Below are 7837 nucleotides of genomic sequence, written 5' to 3' on the forward strand. Positions count from 1 at the left end.
TATATCGAGTCGGTCCCTTCTTTATTATCCTCCGGAAGGAAACAACTCAAGACGAACGTTTGTTTTAACACTTTCTACACCCGGAGAACATATTCCCGCACTTATGTATTCTCTAAAATCATATTTGTATGACTATCAAAATATAAAAGTGGAAATTTAACTGTAGTTATGCGGGGGGAGCGTTAGACTCTGTTTGTTCCCGCACGGAAGGATTTTGTAGACGGTGGAATTTTGACCAGCCAATCAGAGACGAGCACATCGCAAATTGAGCCAATCAGGAAGGAGCTGGTGTCCCGCCCATATCCACCAGGTGGCGACAGAAGACAAAGGATAAAGACAGATTTTATCAGCGTTTTGTGTCGTTTTCGGGCAAAATCCATGATTTAAATTAAACCTACAGTAAATTATACATTTTAGATATTAGGATGAAACTGTGTTTTATAGGAGGACACTGTTATTTGATGGAGTTACCCAGTGGTGGAATAATTATTCAGTTATTCTACTTTAAAGTAGCAGTGCTACAGTGTATAAATACTTTGTTACAAGTGAAGATTCTGCATTTAAAATCTCATCTCCTCTCATCTCATCTCATCTTCAGCCTCTTATCCGGGGTCGGGTCGCGAGGGCAGCAGCTTTAGCAGGGGACCCCAAACTTCCCTTTCCTGGGCCACATTAACCAGCTCTAACTGGGGGATCCTGAGGCGTTCCCAGGCCAGTGTGGAGATATAATCTCTCCACCTGGTCCTGGGTCTTCCCCGAGGCCTCCTCCCAGCTGGAGGTGCCTGGAACACCTCCCTAGGGAGGCGCCCAGGGTTCATCCTTACCAGATGATCCTGAACCACCTCAACTGGCTCCTTTCAACGCAAAGGAGCAGCGGCTCTACTCCGAGTTCCTCACGGATGCTGAACTTCTCCCCCTCTCTCTAAGGGAGACTCCAGCCCCCCTCCTGAGGAAACACATTTCGGCCGCTTGTACCCGCGACCTTGTTCTTTCGGTCCTGACCCAGCTTTCATGACCATAGGTGAGGGTAGGAACCAGGACTGAGCGGTAGATCCAGAGCTTTGCCTTCCTCAGCTCTCTTTTGGTCACAACGGTGCGGTAGAGCGATTGCAGCCGCCCCTGCTGCTCCGATTCTCCGGCCAAACTCACGCTCCATCGTCCCCTCACTCGTGAACATGATCCCGAGGTACTTGAACTCCTTCACTTGGGGCCAGGACTCATTTCTGCATTGAAAATCTTGTTTATTATATTACTGGATTATTGTTATTGATGACTAATGGGTACGACACTTTAATGCTGCATCCGATGAAGGTTGATCTCAATGTGTTTACTCTATATACTGACGGGTGTAAGAAATATACAATGCTTTTTTAGTTGACTTTTGTTTTAAATTAATAATCCCAACCTGCAGAGTAACCAGCAATAAAGTACAAATTCTTTAAAAACTGTAGTTAAAGGTTGAATATCTAGAAACTTTATTAAAAGCTATATTTAAAAATAGTAATAAAATACATCCATGCTGTGTATTGAGGGGTACAGAATGAAAGTATTGCCATTTATTTTTCCATTATAAAAAGAAAATTTAGTCTGAATGAATCTTTTAAAAACATTTTGACGGGTTTGACAATGACTTTGTGCCACGTTCTGTTTCCAAGGTAGCAGCCAATAGCATTGGGCGTGTTTACATAAAACATTAAAAGCACTGGGCCTTTAAAACATATAAAGATTATTACAGTTACAGTCGTAACAGTGCGGTTTACTGAAAAGCAGCGGCAAACAGAAAAGTCTTCAGTCCTGATTTAAAAGAACAAGAGTTGCAGCAGACCTGCAGTTTTCTGGAAGTTTGTTCCAGAAATATGGAGCATAAAAACTAAACGCTGCCTCTCCATGTTTAGTTTTAACTCTGGGGACACGGAGCAGACCTGCCCCAGAGGAACTGAGAGGTCTGGATGGTTCAAAGGTTCAAATTCCTGAATGTACTTTTTTTACACAACTAGATGTAACATATGATATTATAAAATACATCCAAGCTTATATTTCATAGCACTAGTCATTGATAGGTTCATCTAAATGGCCTAGTGGTAGGTGTAAATGCGAGTGTAAACAGTTGTTGGCCTGTATGTGTCAGCCCTGTGATAGACCACCTCTCGTCCGCTGCTTCAGTCCCTTATAACCCAGCAAGCTGCAGTTTCAATACCAACACCATGAGCACCTTTTCATTAGAAAGGCGGTAGTGATGAGTACTGGCCGAATTCCAGCACCGGTTACACCGGAGAAGGTACTACAGATGGTTAAGAAGTTGTTTTTTTTTAGAGCTGAGAGTGTGTGTGTGTCGCTATCGTCGTTAGCTCAGGTTCTGCCTTTCTCTAATACCCAGATACACCAGTGTCTAACCAAAGACGGTTAGACACTGAGTCCCCTTCTCCCCATTGTTGACAACAAAAACATTTGTTGTCTGCAGGAAAAGCTGACAGCCCCAGCAGGCTCCACATACGCTCTGCTGTTTCTCTGCAGTTTCTCTGCAGCTGTGTGAGTTGGTGGGTTATTATCTGGGTGATGTAACCAGCCCCTTTTCTCATGCTATACGCAGACCCACCACCCCCCCTGACCTCCACACTCTAGGACACAACCCTTCCTGCATTGGCACTATACTGCATGTTGGCATCGAACGTAAAGTGTGAATCATCAAATATAGATGCAACCCTGGGCTAGGGATGACGATGATGATGATGTCTGCAGTCAGTTCTAGTTGGAAAGCTTAATAATAAAGACAAGGATGAATCTCAATGAAACTGAAATTACAGTATGCGCTACATGAGTAAACAAAAAAAGAAAGAATAGATACAGTTATGATCCCGTTGAGATCTTTCCAGCGTCTCATTTTCCAACCAGTCTGTCGGAAAAACCAACAAGTCGGTCAGTTGTGAAGCTGCCACACCGCCGGCGTGCCCTTCCTTCCTCTCACGGATGACGACACGACTGACTGATGTGTCTTAAGTGAGTCAGACGGAAGAATTACTCTGATTTACTGGACGCACATGACATGTCTTTACACACTGACAGATATGTGCAAACGGTGAAGGATACGTAGACACACGGAGACACGCACAAAAACTTAACACAACAGCTGTCGACGTATTCTCATCACAAGTTCGTATGATGACTTATGAGAGCGGTACACTTTCTGTGAGTCTGCATCTCTGGTTTCTTTATACAGCCGTGATTTCTGCAGGGAAAATACCCACAATTCATAGCGTTGTGACATTAAAGGTTGAACATGGAGAATGAGCCGGACATTTCAAGCCCTTCATTCATTCATTCATTCATTCATTCATCTTCAACCGCTTGTCCCTGTCGGGATCGCGGGGGGGGCTGGAGCCGATCCCAGCTGACATCGGGCGTGAGGCGGGGTCCACCCTGGACAGGACGCCAGTCTATCACAGGACACATAGAGACAAACAGAGACAGACAACCATTCACACCTTGCAGGCTTTAAAAAACATAAACCACTTTCCCTCCTCTCAACGCAGACGTCTGACGCTCTTGTACTACGTCACCTGATTTCCTTCTTTGCACCATCAGGGAGCAGGTATCAGGATGAATATGCACATAGACATACATACACAAGGTTTGTGCACAGCCCAGGTACACACGTGAAAACATGACGTACAGAAATATATGGAGGAAAAGAAGAAAAGGGCATCAGAACACAAACTCAGAAGACAGGAACTGCAGTTCTGTCTGCGTCAGCCATCGACGGAGCGCCTCATAATGTGGGATGAGATCAGTTAAGTGACTTTAGATTTTTCTGTCTGGCTGTCTCTCCACCTGAATCACGCCATAAATGTCATCATGGCTGCTCCACCGCCAGCTCGGTGACTCAGCAGTCTGCAGGAAAGCCATTAAAGGGAGCTCTTAACAGCACGCTCTCCTCGTTTTATTGGGCTGAAACAGACGTGGAGAGCAGGTATGCAAGATATCTGGAGATGTCAGGTTTTTACTTACAGGTTACGCTTGAGTGTTCCAGCTTAACCGTGAGCTACAAAAAGACATTTCCCCGACGGTATTGCATTGTTTTGCAGCACCAGTTCACAGCAGACGAGTAGTGAACCCAAGTAGAAGCCAAAGCTTTGACACAAGCCTTCACCTGGAAGCATATAAAGACGAAACCTGCAGCTTTATTGAATGACTGAACGGATAAACAATATCAGCAGCACAGACAGATGATTGAATGTGGCTGAACTTTTCTTTTTTACAAGTGTGTGATGTTGTACGAGTGTCGCTTGGCCTCAGGCGTAAAACCACTCAGGGACGCCGGCATCAATCTGGAGACAGCAGCAGGGAGGCAGCTTTATTACTTCACCTTCATCTCTCATCAGACTCATATCAGCTCACAGACGCAATGACCTGGAAACCCTTCAGTGCGCTGCCTAGTGCTTGGTTCACACTGCACAGTTTTAGCTCGGATTTTGTTCTTGCCGAGAGTTTATGGAGCCCACAGACAAACTCCACGGATCAGAGGCAAATCGACGTCGGCTCGGCTCTTGCAAATCACCACTCGAGCGGCATGTGTGAGGCCAGGGCTCGCAAACGCATTTTTAGATATCTAGCAGGCTCAATATCTGGGGCCAGATGCATAAACAATGTGGAAAAAACTGGAGGAAGAATGGGCGTTGAAACATGTGTGCACATCACACCTTTAGACCAGCGCACACATGGTTTGAGCTGAGCGCTGCAGGTGAAATGATGAGGGGACTGAAGATAAGTTTAATTTATTTGCCAAGTTCAGTCAGTCTCCACAGCTTTCCAGAGAATCCCAGTCAAAGGCAGATTTATAAACTCCATCATCGTCCTGTTAAAGATCGTTTTCATTTGATCCTGAACTGTGAAACACTTTGTAAAGTGAATTTCAACATGAGCACTATGAATGAACCGATCACCCTTGGACGTTCAAAAGAAATTGTGATGAATAAGTGTTACGAACACTACAAATAGCCACAACTGTGCGTAATGCAAGCCATGGAGAAGCTTACTGTGCGACACATTTACAGTGAAAGCTCTTTACCGTATTTCTCGTTGACAGGTCTAATAAGTGGTGGAGCGGGATTTGTAAAACAGAAACAGGCGTATGTGCGTCAATAAAAGTCTGAGAAAAATAATGCAGTTTTAGTTTACACAGAGTTTTATGCATGTGGCCCCTAGAGCTGTCTGTCCGCCAAGACACGGGTTGAGAGGTAAATCTGGGGGAGATCGCTTTATGACGTTACTGCATGTAGTGCATTTGAAACACGGACCAAAGCTGTAGTTGCACCTCGAGAAAACAGGCTATACATAATAAAGACTTGGGAAAACAACAAGTGTGCCAACATCCCTGAACCCTTCTTTTCCTTTTCGTCTTTGTTTTATTGCAGAACATCAGTCAACCAACAACTTGGGGTGCTTGTTTTTGAAGGTCATCTTATGCGGTCATGTCTTGTGTCATCTCGCATGTGTTTTCGTGACAAAACGTAGTTTGAGAGACCAGACGTACTCATCAGGGATTCCTCCTGGTAATAAAAGATCTTCTCGTATGAAAACCACGATGACCTCAAGACACCAGGTTACGAGACAGTAAGTGTAGTTTGAACAGCGCATCAACTATCAGAAGCCTTTGAAAGTTGAGTTGTGTGACTTGTCTAAACCCCTTTTAACGTCACAAGTGTTTGCAGGTGTTCCCCCTTTTCTTCATTTATGTAGTATGTCTTTGGTTCTCAGCAGTTACTTGAACCTGTGTAGCTACTTTATGCACAGTCGTCATCACTCTGACACTCTGCAATGAAAACCTGTTGGATTATTAAACTTTATTATCGGCCCAAATGACCGCAATCATTATAATTTAAAAATTAAAGATATATTTCACTTTTGTTTGGTCTGTTTTGTCAGAAAAACCTTAAACAAAACCAAAAAATATCAATAAGTGGATCGTGTATAAACAAATGATAACATAGTAAATGGACCTCAGCACATGGTTTATACTTGAACGCACCACTTGTATAATATTGTTATTACTGAAACCACTTTAAATACTACATTATTTCCCCTGAGATATTAAAACAATCCTCATAATATGCCAATTTTCTTGTTAAGTGATGACTTTATCCTAAAATATCATTACCTATTCCTGAAATCTCATATATTTCCCAAACAGCTGCCCTAATACTTCATCCCAGCATCCTTATTGTTTTCATGTGTATGTGGTAAAAAGCCGGCGGGCTACAGTTCGGTCCTGCTCCACTTTAATCCACTTTCCATTCTCCAGATTTTCTTTGAATTTCTCCCAGTGGATCTGAATCATGGCCTTTCCGTCACAAGCTGGCATCTGCATCCCCTGGCCGGGACCGGCTGTTTTTCCCTGTGAAATGAACCGAACATGTTGTTTGGGTTCCTCGTCTGATTTGGACCATTGTACATCTGTTTAAACGGCCTCAGATTAGCCTGTTGTGATGTGGATCAGATGGAGCCATATGGCTTTGAGGTTCAGTGAGTCTGGATGCTCTGACGTGCCCTTGTACAGTGTGTTCAGGCAGCGAGAGGCAGGACGACCAGTGCGACATTCAGGGAAAACACCAAAAACGGCTAAAAATATTGATAGAACACAGCTGTACATAATGAGGATGGCTCATTTCCATCTGTACCAAACTGTGAACTCTGTGTGTCCAGATTTATCAATCAATCTATTCTCTTAATTCTGAAGTCCATCAAAGACGTAGAAAGTAAGAATGAGAGGAAAAAGGGAACATATAAAAAGGCATCACTTATGGTGAATACACATTAAAAGAGGTGTTTTTGCTGTGACCAATCTTTCCTAACTAAAACTGGATGTAAAATAAACCAAAGAGAGAAACAAAACGATGACATAGAAATGTAAAATGTCTAAAAATAGATGCAAAACCACCACAAAAAGATGCAAAATGTCTTAAAATAGATTCAAAATCATCACAAAAAGATGCAAAATGTCTAAAAATAAGTTCAAATCTACCACAAAAAGATGCAAAATGTCTAAAAATAGATTCAAAACCGTCACAAAAAGATGCAAAATGTATAAAAATAGATTCAAAACCACCACAAAAAGATGCAAAATGTCTAAAAATAAGTTCAAATCTACCACAAAAAGATGCAAAATGTCTAAAAATAGATTCAAAAAGATGCAAAACGTATAAAAATAGATTCAAAACCACCACAACAAGATGCAAAATGTCTAAAAATAAGTTCAAATCTACCACAAAAAGATGCAAAATGTCTAAAAATAGATTCAAAACCGTCACAAAAAGATGCAAAATGTCTTAAAATAGATGCGAAACAATTACAAAGACCAAAAGTGGACGTAAAATGGCGACAAATGGAATAAAAACAACTACAAAAATGACTAAAAGTACACTCTTTAAATTTGGGTGTCTTGTTCCTACATAAACAGAGTAGGAGGCAGGTGCTAGTGAAAACATTGGAAGACCTTCTCAGACTTGGGTTCAGGGGTTTCTCTCTCCCAAGACAGTTTTGAAATTGGGCAGATGTATTAGATATCATGCAGATGTAGTTTGAGAAGGAAAGGAAAGACCAATAGTCATGTGTGACCCCCGTCAGCAGGGCTACTGAGTAGATTAATTAAGTTTAAGTTAAGGATAGGAAAGGTCGGCACAGACACCAGCAGCAGAATGAGACATGAGAACAGCCTCAGGAACACTGACATGCACCGACCCGATGCCAAGTGGACCGGGTTGAATCCACTGCAGGTCTCATGAAACTGCACAAACTAGAAGCTATCACTGCTCCAACGGATGTTATGTGCTTGGAATTTTAG

Source organism: Echiichthys vipera (assembly GCF_963691815.1).
Source record: "Echiichthys vipera genome assembly, chromosome: 6".
NCBI classification, from domain to species: domain Eukaryota; kingdom Metazoa; phylum Chordata; class Actinopteri; order Perciformes; family Trachinidae; genus Echiichthys; species Echiichthys vipera.